A 13,483-nucleotide genomic window follows, 5' to 3' on the forward strand; every position below is an offset into this window, starting at 1 on the left:
GATGACCAGACTTATGACCCTTTGGGGCCTCAACTTCTATTTGTTTTGTTTACTTTTCTATCAGTCTTTCATGACAAGTTTAAAGAACTGATGTCAAGTCCTTGCATTAGTAACCAAGGGTACAACAGAAGCCCTGCCATGAGTGCCTCCTTATGAAAGGTCAAAGTGAAAAGGGAATCTATTGCCAAAAAAGCCTCTAGGTGCGGTTTCTAGCTTCCAGAGGGTCGAGAGTTGGTACTTCCACGAATGGAAAGCATTGTCTCACACTGGGCTACGCCTTGGTATCCACAGCGGTTTCCAGCGCTCTGATCCATTGTAAAGACCAGGGTCTAAGCAGAGCCTCGCCCTTCTCGCTTGAACTACAATTCCCAGGATGCTCCGCGAACCAGGAGTGCGCACGCGTGTCGCTGGCGGAGGGGAACCAGCCGCACCGACAGCGCGGTCGAGTTGGGGGAGCAGTGGGCGGGTGGGTCCGGCAACTCCCTCGGAGTCAAGCGCAGGCCGACTGGCGGCTGCAGGGAATCCAATAGCGGCGTGCGGAGGCAGTTCCCGCGGGTCCGTGAAGGAGGTTGACAGCTCCAGCGGACGCCTGTCAGGTAAGCCTAGCCCGGTGCTTTCCAGGAAGTCCGTCTGCGGGCGCGGCAGGGAGTCTCACCGGCCATGGTGGCTGAAGAGGGAAAGGTTGTGTTTTCCAGTCACCGGTCTCCAGTTTCCTTCCCTGCGTACCCCTTTCGGGGAGCAGAGGGACGCTGGGGGCTGCTTCGAACCAACTGACCTCTGTAGGGTCGTGGGGTACGCTGGGCGTCGCCCGCGGGTTGAGGCGCGCGAAGCCCGAGTAGCTGATGAATCACTCCGGGCTCGGCCTCCTCCGGTTGGGGACCTGCCCCTTCTCCCGCGGATTCGTCGCTGGCCACTCGGTGACGCTCTTGAGCCCCACGGTGCTTCCCCCCCACCCCTCTCCATCCGGGCGAGACTTGGGGACTAGAAATTTAAAGGGTTTTCTCTCCGAGACTCCTTCAAAGACTTCTACATGTTGAAAGTAGGAGGAAAAACAAAAATCAGACAGACTTGGGACACACCCTTTTGTGATTGAAATCTGGCTCGTCTTGCATTCATAGTTTTGATCTGTTCTGTCTTAGAATAAATTCTTGGCTCTCGTGCAGCACAGCTGGGTCCGGCTGTGAAGTTCGTGTGCTGGTTTGTTTTGAGGACGTGACTGAAACGTTATATTTTTGCTTACAGAAGTTGGTGTATTTCTTCCGCAAGCCTGCATTCTGATTACAAACAGAAATGGGAAACAGCCGCAATGTCTTTTTTCCTCCTAATTTCTTTCCCTTTTTTTTTTTTTTTTTTAATGTTTAGTTAAAAATAGCGTTTCCAACTTGCCCTTGTCTTTTCTTAAAATCAAAAGTCATACAGTAAAACTTATCCCATGAAGTCACATTTAAACAGGAAATAAACCTGTGGAGATTTAAATTACTTATGTGCAGTCTCCTTTGGATTGTAACGTTTTTGTGCAGCTCATGTTTCTTATTCTGAGAACCCTTCAAATTAATTTTTTGGCAGATTAAATTGATTAATCTATCAAAAATTTATATTAGGCTTGGAAAAAGTTTTGCCTGGGATCACTTTTGTTAGTTTCTTCTTTCTAATCCTACTAACCTCCCTGCCAATACACGCATACTGGAGATTGAATCCAGGGGCACTCTACTACTAAGTCACATACCCAGCCTTTTTTTAGTTTTTCTATTTTGAGACTGGGTCTCACCAAATTGCCCAGGTTGATTTTGAACTTGATATCCTCCAGCCTCAGCCTTCCCAGTCTCTTATGGGCTTGTGCCACCTAGTTGGGAGCCTAAGCACCTTTTACTCTGTCACTTCTTTAAGAGCCCACGGTTATTAAAATAATTAGAATCCCCTAACAGTTCTTTCAGAGGAACAAAAAGGGAATTAAAATGTGAGTTCCTGTACATTCTAGCTTTTTGTTGTTGTTGTTAATATTTATTTTTTAGTTGTAGTTGTACACAATACTTTTATTTATTTATTTTTATGTGGTGCTGAGTATGGAACCCAGGGCCTGGGTGCTAGGTAAGTGCTCTACTGGTGAGCCACAACCCCAAGCCCTTCTTGTAGCTTTCTTGCTTTAGCACTCCTCAGGATTTCTAGCTTGTTCTTCTTTATTGATTTATTTATTTTTTTGGTACTAGGGTTTGAACCCAGGGTGCTCAACCACTGAGCTAACATCCCCACTCCACCCCCTTTTTTAAAAAAAAAAAAAAATTATTTTGACAAAGGGTCTGGCCAAATTGTTTAGGGTTTTACTAAATTTCAGAGGCTGATTTTGGACTTATGATCCTCCCACCTCAGCCTCCCAGTCTGCTGGGATTACAGGCCTGCCCCACCACACCCAGCTTGTTCATCTTTAAAATGAGTTTGATGGTCCATATGACCCCACAATTATCCCCAGGTTTTTGTTTTTGTTTTATTATCATTTTTTAACCAAGAATTTAACCCACGAGTGCTTTTCAATTGAGCTACATTCCCAGCCCTTTTTGTTTTTTACCTTGAGACAGGTCCTCACTAAGTTACTTAGGGCCTCACCAAATATTAGAGGATGACTTAAAACTTGCCATCATCCGGTCTTAGCCTCCTGAGCTGCTGAGGTTACAAGTCCAGCCTATCCTAGCCTTTTTAGATTTTTTAAAAAATCATTTATTTTATTAATTCAGGAAACATTGGCCACATATATCATTCCAAGCCCTGTACTAGGCATGACAGAACAAAATTGAGTTCTTGAGGATGCTATTAACCTACTGTTCATTTTCTTTAATCTTTGTGGTAGACCAATAGGCCCATTACTCTGTAATTGATAACTTCACCTGAAGTTAAATACATATAGGTCAAACTCCATTACAATTATTGTTTCGCTCTAAGCAAAGGTTTTTGGAGGGGCTGAGGATGTAACTCAATTATACAACACTTGTCTAGCATACATTAGGCTTTGGGTTTGATCCCAGAAATGCTAAAAAAAAAAAAAAAAAAAAAAGAGTCTTTCCACCTCTCATCTTTTGGCCCACTTAAATAAAACACAGATTGATTAAGAGAAAGGATCTTAATGGTATAGGGAGGTGTTTTCAAACTTGAGAATGCATACATCATCCAGGATCATGTACTATTAAAGTGGGACCCTAGAATCTGTATATTTGATAGGTGATGCTGCTAAAGACCACACTTTGAATAATCAGAATGTTGAGATAATTTTAAAGATATTTTAAGGTGTTTATAATGATAATTTAAAGACTGGTGCTGATAATTATGATATTAGAAACATCCATGACTTTTCCAACTCAGTTTTTAAAAATTATTCACTCTGATATAGACAGTTGCCAGTGTAAAGTTTTGTTCTTCATTCTTTGTCCTTTTTCCTCCTCTTGCCCCATTTGCCTTCTTTCTGTATCCTCAGCTTTTTCCCCCTCTCCTTGTCTTGCACCCTCAGTTGTTTTCATTCATATTAACTCAGTACTTCACCAGTTCAACAACTGTGTTTTACCCCAATCTGTCAGACACTGTCTTTAGGTCCTTGGTGAATGTGTGTGTGTGTAATATGAATACATATATATTTATATTATATCACATATATAATATGATTCCTGTCTGGGAGCTTATTTTCTTTGGGGTTAGGCATGTGTGCTTGTTCATAGTCCAAAGCACTTGTAGGAGTTATTCCTAGGAAGTACAAAAATATGGTAGGTGTTCATTCAGGAGAGATCTTTTCCAGTTGTGTGGGTGGGGAACAAATGAAGTCAGTCTTTTCCATTTAGTAATTGTCTCTCTATTCCTTCAGGCTACCTTCTCTATATACTGTTAGTGTACATGACATATCTACACAGAGTACAGTATAATTTTGTATATTTAATTTGGAACATGAAATGAGCTGGATACATTAAAATCAATTAGATCTGAGCAAATTATAGGGAAGGTGAGAGGAAGCTGGGATAAAAATATATCTGGCAGAAACCAGTAAAGGAAGGGGACAGCTTCAATAAGCCAGGAGAGAAAAGGATTTTTAATAGGTTTCCCATGTCAGTTTGATGTACATGGCTATTGTTATTTAGGCTGTGTTATCATTATCTTTTAAAAATTAAATTAGCTGGCAAGTATTCTTTGTGGTTCAGTGGCTCTTAAAGTATAATATGCATGTATTGTCTTGATTAGATTAGTTGAGGGCATTATTCTCTAGGCTGTGATAATGGCTAAAGCACTGTCACTGTTATTGACCTTCCATGCTGACATTTGATTTATGTGTCTTTTCAGTTTTCTGTCAGATCTTTTAAAATTACAAGTAAAAAAATCATATTGCGAGGAAAATGATACAGAAAACAGAAAATTCCACTGAACTTATAACGGTCCATTAGGTACATGTTAAAATTATAAAGAATCAAGTCCAATTTGCTATTTATGAAAAATTAAATGTATAAATATACACTCTTTTTAAAAATTTTTTTAGTTGTTGATATTTATTTTATTTATTTATATGTGGTGCTGAGAATCAAACCCAGTGTCTCACACATGCCAGGAAAGTGCGCTACCCCTGAGCCTCAGTCTGAGCCCTAAACATCTGCCTCTGTACTCTATTAATAGTTTTTATAGGAATGAAGGAATAGAGTTGTGAATAATTCAAAGTGGCAAATAATTGAAAGTGCCTGTGTGGTATTCTAGAATTTCATTTGAAACAAAATTTTAACCTATATCTTAAAGTGGAGTACTACTCTGTATTTTTAGCTTTTTCAAATTTATATATATTTTTTTCTTTCATGTGCCAAGCCTCAAACCCAGAGCCAGTTAAGTGCCTTATCATTGTGCCATATCTCAGTCCATACTTTGTAGTAGTTATTGAGGTATAATTAACACAGTTTATGTAGAAAGCAGTTTGGAGATGCCTCAGAAAACTTGGGAGTGGATCCACCATTTGACTCAGCTATCCCACTCCTTGGTTTATACCCAAAGGACTTAAAAGCAGCTTACTATAGTGATGCAGCCACATCAATGTTTACAGCAAACTCAATTCACAATAGCTAAACTATGGAAACAACCTAGGTGCTCTTCAACAGATGAATGAATAAAGAAAATGTGATACATATTCACAATGGAATATTAGCCTTAAAGAAGAATGAAATTATGGCATTTACAGGTAAATGGATAGAACTAGAGAATATCATGCTAAGTGAAATAAGCCAACCCCCCCAAAACAAAAGCCGAATATTTTCTCTGATAATTGGATGCTGATCCGTAGTGGGGCGGGAGTGGCAGGGATAGGGAAGAATAAAGGAACTTTGGTTTGAGTAGAAGAGAATAAGGGGTGAGGTTGTGGGGATGAGAAGGATGCTAGAATGAGATAGACATTATTACCCTATATACAGGTATATGCTACCACACCCATCTTGACCCTCCCTTCTCTAAAGCAACTACTTTCTGACTATGAATTTCAGACACCGTAGATTTGTTTTGTCTAGTCACAGACTTCACATAAGTGGAATCATACAGTATGTGTTCTTTTTTAATAAACATTATTTTTTTTTATCACTTTGTTTTAATTTTTTTTTAATGTGGTACTGAGGATCAAACCCAGTGCCTCATACATGCTAGGCAAGCACTCTACCACTGAGCCAGTATGTGCTTTTAATGATGGTTTCTTGTAACATTTGTTTTGAGATTTTTCTGTGTTGTTGTGTGATTTGTCCTTTTTAATTGCTGAATAGTTTTCCACTGTAGGATTATGCCCCAATTATATATTGCCTCCTCTTCCTCTTCTCCTTCCTCTTCCTCCTCCTATCTTTTTTTGTGGTGGTATGGAGATTGAATCCAGGGATACTTTATCATTGAGTTATATCCCCACCCCTTTTTTAATTTTTGTTTTAAGACAGGTTCTTGTTAAATTGTGTAGGCTGGCCTTGAACTTACAATTTTCCTGCCTCAACCCTCAGAGTCTCTGGAATTACAGGTTACAGCCTCTGTTCCTGACTTATATTTTCTTCTTGATCATTATTTGGTTATTTCCAGGTTTGGGCTATAACAGATAAGACTTTTATAAGTCTTTTGTGGACATATATTTTCATTTCTGTAGAAAAATACCTAGGAGTGAAATTACTGAGTTACTGGGTATATGTCTGTTTAACTTTAGTTCAAAAAAAAAAAAAAATGTTGGGGCAGGGAATATAGCTCAGTGATAGAGCATTTGCTTAGCATTCTTGAGACCCTGATAAGAGGTCCATTTTGAGGGTAGCCAGCAGTTTCATTTTTTTAAATACAAACCATTTTTTCATTCAATTTTTTTCTTTTTTCTTTCTTTCTTTCTTTCTTTTTTTTTTGAGACTGGGTCTTGCTTTGTCACCCAGGCTGACCTCCCAACTCCTAGACTCAAGTGATCTCAGCCTCCTGAGTATCCATGGCTACCAGTGCATGCCAGCCTTTTCATTCAGTGAAGTTAGTGGATGTAGAGTTGTACATCATTGTGGTTTTAATTTACATTTTCCTGATAATTAATGATGTATTTTATATTTTAGCTTTGCTTATGTTGTCAATTTTCTTCTTATTTTTTAATGATGAAGATGGACACAATGCCATTATTTATTTTATCATTATTACTTTTTAATGTGGTGCTGAGGATCAAACCCAGTGCCTCATACATTGCCAGGCAAGCACCCTACCACTGAGCTACAACCCCAGCCCCTTGTTCCCAATTTCTTAAGAAAAAGCCTTGGATTCTAAAAATACTTTTTTTTTTTTTTTTGGTACTGAGGATTGAACTCAGGAGCACTCAACCACTGAGCCATATCCCCGGCCTATTTTGTATTTTATTTAGAGACAGGATCTTACTGAGTTGCTTAGCACCTTGCAGTTTCTAAGATTGGCTTTGCATTTGCAATCCTCCTGCCTCAGCCTCCTAAGCTGCTGGGATTACAGGCATGTACCACTGCACCTGGCTCCTAAAAATACTTTTGTGTACCTCTCCCTGATTACGACTAAACTGAGATAAAATCAGGACTAGTTGCCATATATTTTCTGCTGTAAGAATGCTAGTGTGTGTTTTGTTGTATTGTATTTTATATTATTGTGCCTTTGTGTGCGCGTGTGCGTGTGCGTGTGTGTGCGTGTGCGTGTGTGTGTGTGTGTGTGTGTTACTCATACATGTTAGGGAAGTGCTCTGCCACTAAGCTATACTCCATCTCTTAAATTTTTTGAGATAAATTTCTAAGGCTAGACTCAAAACTTGCCATCCTCTTGTCTCAGCTTCCTGAGGACTGGGACTACAGACATGAGCCATTGTTACTGGCTTTCACTGCATCTTTTTTTTTTTTTTTTTTACCTTTACAGTTCAATTTACTATATAGAAATCATTTGGATTTTATTTTTCAGTTAAATTTTGAACTGAGATTACAATATTATATAAAAAGATTTTACATTAATTCAGTTGTTAGCATACCAAATTGAAATATATAGGTTCAAATCCACTACATTTTATTTTATTTTTATGGTACTGGGGATTGAGCCCAGGGTCTTGTGAATGCTAGGCAAGTGCTCTATCACTGAACTATATCCCCAGCTGTTTTTATTTTTTATTTTGAGATAGGGTCTCACTAAGTTATTGAGGCTGCCTTCCAACTTGTTGTCTTCCTGCCTCAGCTGGATCCCAAGCATGTTCCACTGTGCCCAGCTTAAATAGTGCATTTTATTTTTTTAAATTAATTTTTTAATATATGACAGCAGAATGCATTATAATACATATAGAACACAATTTTTTATATCTCTGGTATATCACTGAGCCAAACACTGAGCCCATGCAATTTTTTTTAAATGTGTAAATAATATGAAACGGCAGTTAACATACAAAGAAATACACATCAAAAAACTGCTGAGCCGGGCACAGTGGCACAGGCCTGTAATCCCGGGGGGGGGGAAAAAAAAAGAATGCTAGTGTGAATTTTAATTTTAAATGGCTTGACTGTGGGTTGAGTTAATGGAGACCTTCTCATTTATCAGCTTTTGTACCTTGCCTTACAGGCAGATTTGGGGGAGGAAGAAAGATTCAAGCCCAGAGAAACATCACTTAGAACTCTAAATAGAGCATACTATAAAGAGCCCAATATTTTTTATTTATTGCCTTGGTTGGAATAGAGGTAAATATATATAACCCATGTGTTCTAGTTCTCTTTATTACACCATAAAGAAACCCTTTCTTTCAATGAAGGGAAGGGAATAGGAAAGACAGTAGAATGAGTCAGACATAACTTTTCTATGTTCACATGTGAATATACCCAGTGAAACTCCACATCATGTACAACCACAAGAATGGGATCCTAATTAGAATATGTATGCATAATATGTCAAAATACACTCTACTGTCATGTATATCTAAAAATAACAAATAAAAAATATGGAAAGAAGAAACCCCAACCAATAATATGCTGTCTATGAATTTGCCTAAACTGGACAGTTCGTTTAAAATGGAATCATGTTTTCTTTTGTGACTGGCTGCTTTCACTCTTGAATTCTAAATATATATGGTATTATTGAAATACTGTCAAGATTCCTACACAGATGTGGACCCTCTTTGACTTTAAAGATATACACTCCCGGACTGGGGATGTGGCTCAAGCAGTAGCGCACTCGCCTGGCATGTATGCCGCCTGGGTTCGATCCTCAGCACCACATACAAACAAAGATGTTGTGTCCGCCGAGAACTAAAAAAAAAAAAAAAAAAAAAAAAAAAAATATTAAAATTCTCTCTCTCTCTCTCTCTCTCTCTTTAAAAAAAAAAAAAAAGATATACACTCCCGTAAGTATGTATTGTCAAATACCTATACCCACTCACTAAGAAAGGAACACACACTAAATCAAACTTACAAACTAGGGTAAATGATATACAGTGGTAACCCTTTACAAATAGTTTCATATCTGAGCTTAGCATACCGAAGCTCTAATGTCACTATAAGTATATTCAAGGGTATACAATTCCTGAAATATGCATGAGAAAATAGGTGAAAATACAGTAAAGGGAGATAATGAAGGCTGAGTAGACAAGAATGATCAAAGTGTGATGCAAGTTTAATTTATTTAAAGTATATTCTGATCTTTAAAAACTCTTCTGAGTGCTCTTAGTATTTTTTAACTAGTAGCAGTTGTCATCAAGATAAATATATATTATTTGATATGTATATAGACTTATAGGTAAGCTTTTTGTAGTTTCTTAACCTATTTTATAGCAAATTCCTTTGAGCAGAAATTATTACTAATAATCACACCCTGGGGATTTCCTTACGGAAAATTATAACTAACAAAATATTTTGGTTTCCTGGGTGTGGTGCTATAAATTTAATGAATAATTGTTAAGGAACATTGCCTCTATATGTATAGTAGCCCCTCAAATGTGTGTATCATGTCAGGCTTATATTCAGAATGGCAAGATTTGATGAGACACCCGGATTTATTTTCAACAGTGGTGGGCTCTTATTAATTCACACTAGTTTTTGGTTTTGGGTTTTTGTTTTGTTCTTTGTTTATTTTGGTGTGTGTATTTTCTGTATGCAAAAAACAACCAAGAGCCTCAGTCATGTTAGGCAAGCACTTTACCACTGAAATATACTCCCAGCCCCCAAAGTGGTATTCTTTTTTTTTTAATATTTATTTTTTAGTTGTAGGTGGACACACAGTATCTTTATTTCATTTTTATGTGGTGCTGAGGATCGAACCCAGTGCCTCAGGTGTGCTAGGCAAGCACTCTACCACTGAGCCACAACTCCAGCCCCAAATTGGTATTCTTTTTTTTTTTTTTTTTGAGAGAGAGGAGAGAAAGAATTTTAATATTTATTTTTTAGTTTTCGGCGGACACAACATCTTTGTATGTGGTGTGTGCCAGGCGAGCGAGATACCGCTTGAGCCACATCCCCAGCCCCAAAATTGGTATTCTTAACTGGTCTCCCAGTCTCCCTACCTGCCTTGTTTTGTTTTCCTCTTTTTTTTTGTATACCAGGGATTGAACTCGGGCACTTGACCAGCTGAGCCACTCTCCAGCCCTATTTTGTATTTTATTTAGAGACAGGGTCTCACTGAGTTGCTTAGTGCCTCGATTTTGCTGAGCCTGGCCTTGAACTCACTTAACCTCCCAAGCCACTGGGATTACAAGTGCTTGCCAAAGTCACCCCCTTCCCCCAGTTTTTGTTTTTATTGTTTTCCTGTGATTATTGGAGAAAATCCCAGAACCGTTCATGGAAATGACTGAGACAGAGCTGTGTGGTTTCACCTTTGTAAGGCCTTTTGTGCAACTCCTCCTCAAGGATCTTACCTCTGAAGACATGGGTGGACATCCTAAGTGAGTTTGTGAATGTATTTGTGCTCTTCTCCAGAGACTAGCTCTTGCCACTGCACTCCATCCCTTAGCTTTCCCTCCTGCCTCAGAGGAAACCACTACCCCCAGCTTCTTCCTCTTAATCCCTCTCCCCCTTCCTCCTTCTCCTCCTCTTCCAACCTTAGTTCTAGTTTGCTCCTTTGAGTAAGAGACCAGGGAAGCCTCTTCAAAGAAATGTTATTTGAACTGGTCCATGACAAATATAAAAAGATTAGAATATGAGAAAGGAGGCAAAAGGATATTTCAAGTGTAATGAACAGTGTGGTCTAAGGATTGGAGACAATAAAGTATGGGGGTGTACTGATTTTTGGCTCTAAAATAGGGTGTATGAAGATCACTCCTTTTCCTTTACTTCTTCTTCCCCTGGCTCCCCTTCCAACACCCGCCCACTTTTGCCTGTGCTTTGATCTCTTTGCTTAGTGTGTATTTCTTCCCCATCCCACCCCCATATAGCTAAATCTTTCTTTCTCTGACCACCCACAGTGATCTCTGATCTCTGAACTTATGTTGCTCTAATTGCCAGTCCCTTTGGCAGCTAATTATATATTGCCTTGATTTAAAAAAAAAAAAAAAAATAACTGTATATGCATGTCTCGTTTTTCCCAAGTAGAGTGTATTAGTCAAGGAACACAAACCCACTTCAGCTAGCTTGCTCTAGTGTTAGAGTTGGGAGTTGTGGTGGATTATGTGTGTTAAGGCCACTGAGCTCTCTGAAATGAACTTCAGCTGAAACACAGAATAGGCACTTGGAAAACCTCATCCTCCCACTGTCTGTGATCTGCATAGATTCTTTTTTTTTTTTTTTTTTAAGAGAGAGAATTTTAATATTTATTTTTAGTTTTCGGCGGACACAACATCTTTGTTTGTATGTGGTGCTGAGGATCAAATCCGGGCCGCACGCATGCTAGGCGAGCACGCTACCGCTTGAGCCACATCCCCAGCCCATGCATGCATAGATTCTTTTTGACTCCTTTCTGTGCCTCTACTCCATTCCAGGATGTTAATTTTGATTTTTAAAAATAGTGTACATTACAGGCTTGGGATTGTGGCTCAGCAGTAGCACACTTGCCTGGCATGTGTGAGGCTCTGAGTTCAGTTCTCAGCACCACATATAAATAAATGAAATAAATGTCTATCAACAACTAAAAAATTTTAAAAATCTATCTTTAAAAAAATAGTGTACATTACAGTATAATTTGTTTTGATTACTGTGTTTTTTGGAGCCCTTTTAAAATCTTGTGTCCAAGGCTAGTGCCTATACTATCTCCCTCTTTCCCTCCTACCCAGTCCAGCCCCTTTCTCTTAACTGCAGACTGACATTTTCTACATTCTCATGGCTTACACTTCCCTCTCTGGCTTCAGTGTAAATGTGACTTTGGCTTGTTATTGTGCTACCTTCAGATTTTTTAAAAATTATTTTAATATATATTTTTAGTTGTTGATGGACCTTTATTTTATTCATTTATTATATGTAGTGCTGAGACTCTGAGACTCAAACCCAGTGCCTCACATGTTAGGCAAATGCTTTTCCACTGAGCCACAACCCCATTTCCTGCCTTCACATTTGATGATACATGATCTCTCAACTTAGATCTTGTCTCCTAGCTTTCCAGATTCGTAGATTAGATTTGATCTGTCCTGCTTGGATTTGGGATGACTGCTGTACCAAACATCTATGAGAGATGGGGTGTTGTTAAAGGCTTGCTGAGGCTGTATACTTTACAAGGGCTAGGGTAAGTTTGGATTTAATTATCCCAAAACTTGTTTACTCTGATACAAAGGTGAGAAGGAAGTGACCAGATGGCTTTTTTGTATCTGTCCCGTACCTACGAGATTGATAAATAAAAACTAGATGTGTCTCACTGGGTGCAGTGGCACCAACCTATAATTCCTGAAACTCAGGAGGACAAGGCAGGAGGATTGGAGGTTTGAGGCCAGCCTCAACAAAAATAGCAAGACTCTGACTGACTTAGCAAGACTGTTTCCAAATAAAAAAATAAAGCATGGCTGTAATCCCAGTGACTCTGGAGGCTGAGGCAGGAGGATTATGAGTTCAAAGCCAGCCTCAGCAATTTATTGAGGCCCTAAGCAACTCAGCAAGACCCTGTCTCTAAATAAAAATATTTTTTAAAAAGGGCTGGAGATGTGGCTCAGTGGTTAAGTGCCCCTGGTTCAATCCTCAGTACAATAAAAATAAAAAGGGCTAGTGATGTAGCTCAATGGCAAAGCACCCCTGGGTTCAATCCCTAGTACCAAAAAAAAAAAGGTGTCTCATATATTGCTAAAACTGCCTGACATTTAACCATTAGGATTAACTTTTAGGCATAGCAGGTTATTTAAGTTGAATTTAATTTTTTTTTTTAAAGAGAGAGAGAGAGAATTTTTTAATATTTATTTTTTAGTTTTCGGCGGACACAACATCTTTGTTTTTATGTGGTGCTGAGGATTGAACCCGGGCCACACGCATGCCAGGCAAGCGCGCTACCACTTGAGCCACATCCCCAGCCCAAGTTGAATTTAATTAAAAACAAATTACTAAAATTTGTTTTATTATTTGGATTTTTTTTTTAAGTTTATAGCAAATTATAGAAGCAAACTTTTTTTTTTTTCCCCGTTCCAGTGAACCTAGGGGCACTTTGCCAGTGAGCTATTATACATTACCCTTTTAAAAAATGTTTTATTTTAGGGTCTGGGGATATAGCTCAGTTGGTAGAGTCCTTGCCTTGCATGTACAAGGACCTGGGTTCAAACTCCAGCACCACACACACACACAAAAAAAAAAAAAAAAAAAAAAAAATTTTTTTTGATGTCTTGCTAAGTTGCCCAGACTTGCCTTGAACTTGGAATCCTTTTATCTTGGCCTACTGATTAGCTGGGGAGTAGCTATGATTACAGGTATGTGCCATGGTGCCTGGCACAAATTAACTATTTTTATTTATTTGGGGAGTAGAATTGAACTCAGGCACTTTACCATTGCTACATGCCCTATCTCCTGCCTTTTTCCCCCAGAGCCTCACACATGTTAGGTAAGGGCCCTATCACTGAACTATATCCCCAGTCCTCCAGCCCTTTTTAAAA

The 13,483-nt window shown here is 38.9% G+C and overlaps 1 protein-coding gene across 1 annotated transcript in view; it reads left to right on the top strand.

The window, feature by feature from the left end:
* Positions 1–421: 421 nt before the first annotated feature.
* Positions 422–13,483, top strand: part of Tmod3 (tropomodulin 3) — a 70,151-nt gene continuing 57,089 nt past the window's right edge. Inside the window, exon 1 of the mRNA XM_076850790.2 lies at positions 422–596. The gene's annotated coding sequence lies outside the window, so the exon portion shown is untranslated. The remainder of the gene's footprint in view (positions 597–13,483) is intronic.

This window comes from Callospermophilus lateralis, chromosome 3, assembly GCF_048772815.1.
Source record: "Callospermophilus lateralis isolate mCalLat2 chromosome 3, mCalLat2.hap1, whole genome shotgun sequence".
In the NCBI taxonomy this organism is placed as follows: domain Eukaryota; kingdom Metazoa; phylum Chordata; class Mammalia; order Rodentia; family Sciuridae; genus Callospermophilus; species Callospermophilus lateralis.